The sequence below is a fragment of the Pelmatolapia mariae genome, linkage group LG9, assembly GCF_036321145.2.
Source record: "Pelmatolapia mariae isolate MD_Pm_ZW linkage group LG9, Pm_UMD_F_2, whole genome shotgun sequence".
Lineage (NCBI taxonomy): Eukaryota > Metazoa > Chordata > Actinopteri > Cichliformes > Cichlidae > Pelmatolapia > Pelmatolapia mariae.
Genome location: NC_086235.1, coordinates 34,946,505 through 34,958,038, shown reverse-complemented (window position 1 = coordinate 34,958,038; position 11,534 = coordinate 34,946,505). Strand labels below are relative to the sequence as shown.

The 11,534-nt window shown below is 43.7% G+C and overlaps 1 pseudogene; it reads left to right on the top strand.

Moving 5' to 3' along the window:
• Window positions 1-1,384: 1,384 nt before the first annotated feature.
• On the top strand, window positions 1,385-1,503 carry LOC134635121 (5S ribosomal RNA; annotated as a pseudogene).
• The last annotated feature ends 10,031 nt before the right edge of the window (window positions 1,504-11,534 follow it).

Genomic DNA, 11,534 nt, shown 5'->3' with positions numbered 1-11,534 from the left:
ATTTGATGAATGGGTTGGGTGTATCCTCCAACAATGGCAGTTACTTAGTTTTAATATTACTCTTATTATTCTGTTCAATACTTACGTTAAATTATTATTGATAATATTGTTATAATAATATAATAATACATTTTTAAAGCGCCAATGGCGGAGGAGCGTGGCGAAAGAGTTTGAAATATTACTCTTTCTGGGTCACAAAATAAACTTTCTAACATGCTTGTCATGGGCACACCAGCAGCAGCTTAGAAGCTGCTGTCCTACCAAGACGTCAATGTACATTCCACTAATTGTATTTGTGCATTCCAAAATATTTTTTTATGACTTAATATCTTTCTCAGACTCCATGGTAATGATGACATCCAGAAATGCCACTGATTTTAAAGATGTGCTGATTTACTTCACTGAAGGTTCCACTGATCTCCGTTACCTGGAAAACACCTGAGGTTAGATTGTTTTATAATAACTGACCTGTGAATCTTTTTATGTTGACTGCTTTCTAGGTTTGATCAGCTGACCACTGTGACCAACATCTTGCTGCTGAACCTTGTGATGTCCTCCCTGATCTTCATGATCAGCCTTCCTTTCATGGCAGTCTACATGCAGCTCTCTGACTGGATCTTTGGCGAAGTTATGTGCAAGATTGTTAGTACTGTCTACTATCTGGGTTTTTACAGCTCTGTACTCTTTCTAGCCCTTCTGACCTTTGATCGATACCTTGCAATTCTGTACTCGTTGAATGACTCACAAGTAAGAAATCGAAAGTATGCAGGAATCTCCTGCAGTATTGTGTGGCTAGTCAGTGGGTTAGCATGTATCAGACCAATGATTATCTATAGTAGTTTTTTTTCTAGTCTTGATAACAAAACTTTTTGTGAAGAGTACCCTCGAAACCTTACCTATGTTGATATGGGCCAGCTGAGAAAATCTGGGTTTTATATTCAGCTTAGTGTTTTCTTGATTTTCCCACTGATTGTTATTGTCTACTGCTACAGTAGGATTGCAATCACTGTTATGTCATCCAGGATTGCCAACAAATTCAAGACAGTCAGGCTCATCTTCATCATTGTGCTGTTGTTTTTCACGTGCTGGACTCCTTTCAACGTTGTACACTTGATGAACATAAACAATGAAGTTGTGAGTGATTGTGGGTACGAACAGAAACTGGGTTATGCACTTCAAATTACTCGCACCATTGCCTACTTTTACTTTTGTATCAGTCCTGTATTCTATACTTTTGTTGGGAAGAAATTCCAGAACCACTTCAGGCATCTGCTGGTGAAACACTTCCCAAAGTTAAAGAGGCATATGTCTGTTAGTCAAAACAGCAGAAGCTACATGAACACAAAAACGACACCAAATGATTATAGGGAGATTTAGCAAACCAGCTTACGGCCATACCACCCTGAGCACTCCCGATCTTGTGTGATTTCGCAAGCTAAGCAGGGTTGGGCTTGGTTAGTACTTGGATGGGAGACCGCCTGGGAATACCAGGTGTTGTAAGCCCGGGCAGCATGGTGGCTCGGTGGTTAGCACTGTTGCCGCACGGCAAGAAGGTCCTGAGTTCAATTCCACCAGGATCCTTCCGTGTGGAGTTTGCATGTTCTCCCTGTGTTTGCGTGGGTTCTCCCCGGGTACTTCCGCTTCCACCCACAGTCCAAAGACATGCAATTAGTGGGGATAGGTTAACTGGAAGCACTAAATTGCCCATAGGTGTGAATGTGAGTGCAATTCGTTGTCTCCTGTCTCTGTGTTAGCCCTGCGACAGAATGGCGACCTGTCCAGAGTGTACCCTGCCTCTTGCCCTATGACAGCTGGGATAGGCTCCAGCGCCCTCCGTGACCCTGAAAAGGATAAGCAGAAGTGAATGGATGAATGAGCAAGTCATGGTTTTACAACCAACTGAAGGAAGGGATGAGTTCCTCAAGAGTGAAACTTTCGGTTTCCAGGAACTGGTGTCTGGGACTCAGATAAACTTCTATATCTTGATTATTTGAGCCAAAATCCTTAAACCAAAAATCTAATTGCAGAAGTTTTTCGAAATTTTAGTTCATGTAGCTCCTGGTGTACAAATGGCCTGCTATCAACCACAAACCTAGTTTGCCACCAAGTTATGTAACAAATGATATTGTCCCTAAACGAAAATATTTGTTCTCTGTATATTCTGTACATAGACTTATGAAAGATGGTATATAAGCTTTAAAAGATTTATTTTTGTTTTATTCTGATCATGGCTGCCCTCTTATCGTCAGAGACTTTAGCTAGGAGAACTATATATACTGAATTTATATTTAAGAGCAACATATTTACAGATCTAAAACTTTACTTGTTACAGAAAAAGACTTTGCAAGAGTGCATTCAGAAAATAAAATTTAAGTAGGAATGAACATATGAACACATGACTGTAGAATAAGAGATGATCCAAAAATCTGTTACATTTAAGAAAAGTAATCTATAGATATTGTATTACATATCATTTACTTCTTAATGTTCTATCAAATATATTGGTACAAAAGTGGATGCCCTTATTGAACCTCACAATAGTTTTAAATAATGAGGTAAGTTATGTACAAATAACATATTCGAGGTCAGCCTTCAGACTGATCTAAACAAAGTGATTCTGGTTTTTCTCTACACCGGGCTATTTGATGTTTTTGATTTGGTTATCTCAGGCACAACGCTCTCGTGGAAGCCACGACCCACCTGGTGGTTTTGGTTGTTGTTATTTTCATTTCAAGAGAAAGCCAATCAGTGTGTATAAAATGATTCATTTTTGTCAATTCATTCAGTTTTTAAAATTAAGCCAAATTTAGAATGAAAGGAAACAAGATTGTAGTTAGAAAGAGTAATTAATGGCCACTTAATGTTTATTTCTTTTGTATTAGTCTGACATTATTTTTGTGTAAACACAAAGTACTTATAACCATGCATTTCTTCATGTTTTTCTGCACATAATAAACTTCACTTCCAAACATTATTTTTAAACTGCTGATGTGCTTTTTTACAAGCAGTATACATCAGCGGTGTGTGGTGAGTTTCACAGAAAGGCAAGTAGAGACAATGCCCCTCTTCTCCAGATTCACGTATAAATAAAAGTGAATTGAACTGAATAGATTTGACAAGCAAGTAGAGCTTGCCTTGCTTGTCCTGACGGAACATCACTACCATACATACAATGTCTACAATGCTAGCATCAATATTCCCATACTCACTTGCTATAATTGTCTGTATCTCTACTAAAAAGGTATAACACGAGGGTTATATTCAAGTGAAACTATCCAGGACACCGTTCTGTTATCTTCAGCGATGAGCAATCAGTAGCTTCTTACTGAATAATGATAAGCAGATTAGTGCATATTACTGTCACCTGAATTAACTGTTCATGTGCTGCAGCCTGGAGTTGCTTCCAGTACAAAGAGACTTACTCTGTAATAAGACAATAATGACATCCCATGGCTGCTTACACACTTACATTACTTTCTTCTTCTTGTCCTTGTGATGCATTCGAGGTGCAATCTCTATAAAATCTAAACATGGTATAAACTTCTAGGCAGCTAGCTAGAAGAAGAGTTAATTGTGGTACAGAAATCTTGTATTATTCTCCTCCTCTTTTAACAATACCCCGTAAACATGTGGGACATAAAAACACCACTTGGAGAACTTTGGGAGATGACTCTTTTGCTCTTTGTCTGATAAAGAGTTCTCTAGAGTTCTGCTCAACTGTTTTGGTTTTCTTTTGCCATTTATTTATTTAGTGTTTTCAGTTGGTGAAATGTCTGGCCTGCAGGCAGGACACTTCTGGACTTCTTAGTATGAACCCATTCTGTTTTAATAGCTCCAGTACAAGATTCAAGATTTTTATTTGCCATTTGCACACAGGACCAACCATCAATGCACATTGGAAGAGCTGCAGGTCAAGTTACATTTTTACAAGGTAAAAACAAAGCAACTCACAAAAGAAAATAGAAATATTGCAAAGAATGGAGCAATTATAGTATTTACTATGTACAAAAACACACTAAAGAGAGGGTGGTAATACAGATCCTAGTATTGCACACAGAATATTGCACATTTTCACAAATCTGTTTCAGTGAGTATATTGCACATTAATCAGTGATTTATCCCGTTGTACATTTGAAGTGAGGTAGTACTGTGTTATTTTAAGTGCTCTTTTTTTTGTTTGTTTTGCCAGCAGTCTGACTGTGGTATGTTCAGTGTGTGTTGAGTATTCAGTGTTTGTTCTGTGCGTGATGATGCTGTCCGCTCTGTTGTGTCTCAGATTGTATGTGCAGTTTTTGTGTCTCAGCAGAGAATGAGCTGGATGGTGTGGGTACCTAATAATTCTTTCTGCTCTTCAGCGTTGCGTGTACAGCGAGTACATGGAAGGACGTTTTGGACCTATGATCCTCTCTGCAGACTTGATGACTCTTTGCAGAGCCTTCCTCTCTGCCTCTTTGGGCTTTTGTTCTGTTACTGTGGTGACCTGCAGTCCCAAGAATCTGTGGCCACTGGCCCTCTCCACCTCTGTCCCTTTTAGTGATGGGATTTCCGGCTCTTTTGGCTCCGAACCGGCTCTTCAGGTTGTTTAGTTGCTTTAATTAATTTATTATTAACAATAATACAAAATTATGCACAAAAGGAATTACTAATGTAAAAAAAGTGGTGTTATTTATATATGTTTATATATAAATATATGCGGTGGCCCCTAGAGACAAAGCACGTACAAACTCCAAAAAGCACGTACAAATTCCAAACCACGTACAAACTCCAAAACACATTTCTAGCGTTAACTGAACTTCCAAAACAGAGCTACCTAGATCACTTAAATTACACAATTGAAAGCATATGTGTATTGTTTGTGTATTTATACACAAGCACTCATATATATTCAAATAATTTAAAAAAAATGTTCATTTACCTGTTACTACCACACACCAAATCCAGTCGTTGGTACTTCCTGGCTTGTGTAGCTACTAGGTAACAAAAGCTCAACACTGCCCCTAGCATCCTAGAGCACTTCGGTTGTGTTTTGTACATGTTTTGGAGTTTTTACGTGCTTCTGAGTTTTTACGTGCTTCTGAGTTTGTATGTGTTTCGGAGTTTTTACGTGTTTCGGAGTTTTTACGTGTTTTGGAGTTTTTACGTGTTTCGGAGTTTGTATGTGTTTCGGAGTTTTTACGTGTTTCGGAGTTTTTACGTGTTTTGGAGTTTTTACGTGTTTCGGAGTTTTTACGTGTTTCGGAGTTTTTACGTGTTTTGGAGTTCATACGTGCTTCAGAGTTCGTACGTGCTTTGTTTCTAGGGGCCACCGTAAATATACTTTTATTTATTCACTCCACATAAAATGTAATAAATAAATCATATCATACAAAAACCAACTATTCACATTTCAACTTTTAACTATTTAAATTTTCAGCTTTTTCCTTTTAAACAAATTTAAAGTGAAACAACACAAAACACTGCAAACCACAACACAATTAAATATAAATATGAAACCAAAAAGAAGATGCATATTCTCTGTCATATGGGCCTGCATGACAAAACTTTCTGAATCCTTTATCATCCGCAACTGAAAATAGTTGTGGATGATTACTATACCTTTCTAATGTGACGTTGTTGTCCCCGGCTCTGTTTCGCTATCTCTCCCTCCCGCTCTGTTACTGTGCTACTGAGAGTGTAACTACCACCCCTCCCCCCTCTGCCCAGCGCAAAGCACAAGGCTCGCGTGCGGAGTGAAGCGGAAAAAAAGTGCGAGAGAGGGTGAGAGAAAGGAAAAAAAAACCCCCCAAAAAACCACGGCTCACGATAAGGAGCCGGCTCGCGTCGTTCACGTCAAAGATCCGGCTCTAAGAGCCGTTTCATTCGCGACCGACACATCACTAGTCCCTTTGTAGATAAGAGGCTGCAGGGGAGGGGGGGGGTTCTTCCTGAAGTTCCTTGGTCTTGTCTGTATTGAGGATGAGGTTGTTTTCCACACCATAGGCAAGCACGCTGTCTACCAGAGTCCTGTACCCAGACTCGTCCCCCTGCTTGATGAGCTCCAGGATGGTGGTGTCGTTAGCATATTTGATGAAGATGGAGTTTTCCTGGGTGGAGACACAGTCATAGGTGTACAGGTTAAAGAGTTCGGGGCTGAGGCAGCAGCCCTGTGGAGATCCTGTGCTGACGGAGAGCTCAGCAGACATGCGTCCTGTGGAAGCAGATTTCTTTTCTCATGTATTAATCACGTATTTAATCATATCACATTAGTTATAGTAATATCACTTTCTCACTTTACTATAGTAAGAGCACTCCTGTCACCAGTTTGCATGCATGTGGAAGGCCAGTGAGGCCATGGTAATGGGAGACGTTAAACAGATAGTGGGACTCCTTCTCCTTAATCAGGGATGTAAATCCTTAGGTGACGACCAAGCGGAAAACAAGGTCATAATTCTCTCTGTGAGGGAGGAGGTATAGCCCCCCCGTGAGAGGGGCCAACATGTAAGAGTTTGTGGAATGTTCTTTGTCTGTGGTTGATATAAGATGTAAGGGCGGTGGCCACAATTCAGAGATGGTCCTGGTGATGCTCTCTCCACATTGCAATGTGTTTATTAAACCCACTTCAAATCAAGCTCACTGGGTGTGTTGCAGGTTATTGTTAAATTTTCCATAACAGTGCTTCCATTCTCACCACCTGTGGTCTGTCTGTCAAAAAGTCCAGAATCCAGTTACAGGTGTGAGTCGGGATGCTGAGGTCTGTCAGCTTCTCAATCAGCTTGCCTGGGCGGATGGTGTTGAAAGCAGAGGTGTAGTCTGAGCCGGCTCTGGACAGGCACACATTAGGGGGCAGACAGAAATGTAAAGGGGGCACATAGTGGCAATGGAGGCGAGAAAGCTATGGGGGTTGGGTGGGGTGCTCTGGATTAGGGCTGCCAAAAACAATTATTTTGGTAGTCGACTAGTCACGGATTATTTCTGCGATTAGTCGACTAATCAGATCATGCATCCATTGGACGTAAAACATACGGCTTATAGCACCAGCATGCATCTGCTCTTATAGAACTATCATTAGCTTACAGCTTGAAGTTTTTAACCCTTTAAGACCAGTCTAGTTTTGCGTAACTATTTTAAATCCCTGTAGAACTGCAACCACATAAGCTAGCGCAATAATTCTTTTTGGATATGAAACCGGGGGAGTTGTACTTATATCTTATGCCATCAGCTTGTCCTAGCCATTGGCGTAACTTTGTGCTGAACATTGGGGGGGGGGGGGGTCAAGGTCTCTGTCTAAATAAATAAATAAATCTGGGTAAATTTCCAGATGATTAAACATGCAACTATTTTGCTGGTAATACCTGAAATGAGTAAAGAAAATCAACAGCCCATTTATGCAAGGTAATTCATAATTTTACTGAAGGGGTTATATTTGTTGGGTCTGATTATTGGAAATTACGCCCCTGGTCCTAGGTCACGGTTTCCTTCCACATATAGCTTTGCAAAACTTGCATAACAAGCACTTGCAGCAACAAAAACATAATATTCCATAAAGCATCTGATCAGCTGTTCATAAGATTTCCTACGTTGGAATAGACGTCAGCGCAAACTATCGCATGTCCGCCATTACCTGCCCGAAACCGGAAGTGATGTCACTTTTAACTTCCGACGCCCCCCGTGTGCGGCAGCCTGTTACAGCAGCTCTGCTCATTCTGAGTTTCTTTCTTTCTTATCTTTTTTCTTCTCGTAATTTTTATAGCTAACGTATTAGCAATTAGACTCTGCAACCATGTTCTACTGTTTTGTGTTAGTCCTGGTCGTTTTTCTTAGTTTTTTCCACTTTTTTCACCCGTGTCTGGGGACCCAGTGCAGGGATCCTTTGTTTACAGTAGGGATCAGCTGTTAGCGCTGCGTCCCGCAGCGGTACTGCCGGCGGACAGACTCGACATTCCCAGCGAGCTGAGGAAGAAAAGACGGGGGTGTTTTGCTGGGAAGGAGCGCCGTCGCCCAAGAAGGAGACGTTATCGACCATCTCTTCCTTCTGTAATTATTGGAAATGTAAGATCTTTGCCCAATAAAATGGATGAGCTCACGTCGCTAACCTGGTCACAGAGGGAGTACCGGCAATGTAGCATCATGATGCTAACGAGTCGTGGCTAACACCGCTAACTCCGGACACGAGCGTGACACTACCGGGATTCCAGATGCTGCGAGCGGACAGGACGAGAGAGAGCGGTAAGAGGAAAGGAGGGGGACTGGCAGTGTTTGTGAATGACAGATGGTGTAACCCTGGGCACATCACTGTAAAAGAACAACTCTGCAGCAGAGACATTGAGCTGTTAGCCGTTAGCATGCGTCCGTACTACCTGCCCCGGGAATTCTCGCATGTTTTCGCGATAACAGCGTATGTCCCCCCCTCGGCCAACGCGGATGCAGCCTGTGACACTCTCCACTCAGTGGTCAGCAGACTGCAAACACATTCTCCGAGAGCCCTTCTCATAATATCAGGGGACTTTAATCATGTCTCACTGGACTCCACACTGCCCACCTTCACCCAGTATGTGACATGCCCAACCAGAGACAATAGAACACTGGACTTACTGTATGCCAATGCTAAGACGCATACAGTTCATCACCTCTCCATCCCCTGGGCAGATCTGACCACAACCTGGTGCATCTTGTCCCTGTGTATGAGCCCTTAGTGCGCAGGGAGCCACCAGCCACCCGCACAGTGCAGAGATGGTCGGAGGAGAGCGAGGAGGCTCTTAAGGATTGTTTTGAATCAACTGTGTGGGAGGTGATCTGTGACGACCACGGAGAGGACATCGACAGCCTTACTACATGCATTACTGACTATATTAATTTCTGTGTGGATAACACCGTACCTACCAGGACTGTGCGGCGTTTCTCCAACAACAAACCTTGGATTACCCCAGAAATTAAAGCTGTCCTCAAGCAGAAGAGAAGGGCCTTCAAATCCAAAGACAAAGAGGAGTTGAAAATGGTGCAGAGAGAGCTGAGGGGACTGATAAGGAATGGGAAGGACAGCTACAGGCATAAGATGGAGAACCAGCTTCAACAAAACAACGTTGGCGAAGTCTGGAGAGGCCTCAGAACCATCTCAGCCCACAAACATCAGAACTCTCTGCCTGGGAGGGATGTGAGGTGGGCAAATGAACTGAATCATTTCTTCAACAGATTTGATTCATCCATGAGACAGTCTCCAACACCGGCTGCAGACTCACCCACCCCCACTACTGATTGATTGATTGATTGATTATACTTTATTCATCCTGAGGGAAATTGGGTTAAGGCTGCCAGCCGTGCCAGCACCGTCTTACCCATCCGACCATACATACATTACACAAACATCACATGGGGAAGACAGGTCAGAGGGGTATAACATGGAAAAGCACCACATGAGGAAAGATAAGGAGAAAAAAAATAACTCCCCCCAGACTGAGCTCCAACAGGGAGATCAGTTTGAGAACAGAAAAAAACACCTCTGCACATAGCACATGAAAAAAACTCTTAATACACCAAAGAAACACATGACAAGCAACAGGGATGGGTAAAGGGTGAGAGACAGCCAATGTAGACAGTACATCCGGGCCTGCAGCCTATGCGCTAGTCTCCTTGATCCACCGTCAGCATCGGAAGGGAATAAGCGTCGAAGGCGTTTGGAGGGGGAGGAGGGATGAGTGTATATCTGCATGTGTATATATATGTCTGTGTGCGTGTGTGTGTGTATGTCCAGAGTTCAGCTGAGACAGTGTCCTTCACCCTGCCAGGCTAAGTAAACAGTCTTCCAGCCAACCCAGGTGGCCTTGCATAGAATGGGAAGAACAGTCTCAACACAGTCGTTATCAGGGTGTTGTTGTTCAGCTCCAGCCTTGAGACCGCAGCTGGCGCCAAAGGGGTATCCGCGTGAAGTAATGGTGGTTTTTACTTTAGTGCGAACAACTCATAAGAATTTCAAAGCTGTTCTAACTGGTCTCTAACTGGTCTCTCAATCTCCCGTTGGAGAGCCGTGAGCTTTCTATGATGTTATCCAAAATTATGTTCCGTGGTGTTGTCATTCTTGTGCTCAAAGAGCCGGTTCTGAGAACTCACGACCGCGGTGAGCTTCCCAAGATGTGATCAATTTGCGCCCAGAGGTGTTATTCCAAGCGAGCCCCTCCAGATGTAATCAGTTTGCACTCAGAAGTCTTGTTCTGAGTATTCACTGCAGCCGTGCGGTTCTCCAAGATCTCATCCGTGCTGCACTCAATGAGCCATTTCGAGAAACTCACGCCTCGTCCCATCGTTTCAATCCCAGCGGGCAGCCTTGTGGGGGTTTGAACAGCCGGTTCCGCTTTCTTAATTCTTCAATAAGCCAGGGACAAGCCAGCTCCGATCAGCAACAACCCTGTTATCATGGTTCCGAATAGGTAGATATCTTCAGCACTCAGGCTCACCCGAGCCCAGACTTCTCGTTGAAGGGGTGTCAATTGCATTCAGAGACCAGTTGATCAAATCCATAATTCCTCTTTTAGGTTTTAGAGAACAGACTGTGAGAGAGTGTTCCAGGGAAAAGTAATACAAAAAACACGAGACTAGACAAGGACACAAGAGGCTAAGCAGGGAAGCTAAGGGAGAGGAGAGGAGGAGGAAAAAAAAGTGCGACCGCCTTCGTCAAGAGCAAGGTGCTGTTCCACCACTGACACCTCAGACACTTCACACCTCCTCTACTCACCCTGCTCACTCCTCCCCACCCCCAACAACAGCATCCAATACACAGTCAACACAAGGCTCCAGCCTGTCTTTCTCAACCACCCAGGTTAGGAGGGAACTGAGGAGGATTAAAGCCAATAAGGCAGCGGGCCCAGATGGCATCAGCTCAAGGGTCGTCAGGTCCTGCGCAGACCAACTGTGTGGTGTGATGGAGCACATCTTCAACCTGAGCCTGAGGCTGGGGAGAGTCCCACAGCTCTGGAAAACCTCCTGTGTTGTACCAGTGCCAAAGACTTCACGCCCCAAGGACCTCAACAGCTACAGGCCGGTGGCTCTGACATCCCACCTGATGAAGACCCTGGAGCGGCTGGTCCTGGCTCAGCTTCGGCACCTGGTGAGCTCATCATTGGACCCACTTCAGTTTGCCTACCAGCCTGGCATTGGAGCGGATGATGCCGTCATTCACCTCCTACATCGTTCCCTCGCTCACCTGGAGACCGCTGGGAGCACTGTGAGAATCATGTTCTTTGATTTCTCCAGTGCCTTCAACACCATTCTTCCCACGGTCCTGAAGGACAAGCTGGAGAACTCAGGAGTGGACCATCACCTCACTACCTGGATTTTGGACTACCTCACCGACCGACCACAGTATGTGAGAACTCAGCGCTGTGTGTCGGACAGGGTCGTCTGCAGTACAGGGGCCCCACAGGGAACGGTTCTGGCTCCGTTCCTCTTCACCATCTACACTGCAGACTTCTCCCACAACTCCACCCAGTGCTTCCTGCAGAAGTTCTCTGATGAATCTGCTATAGTCGGCCTCATCATTGATGGGGACGACAAGGAGTACAGAG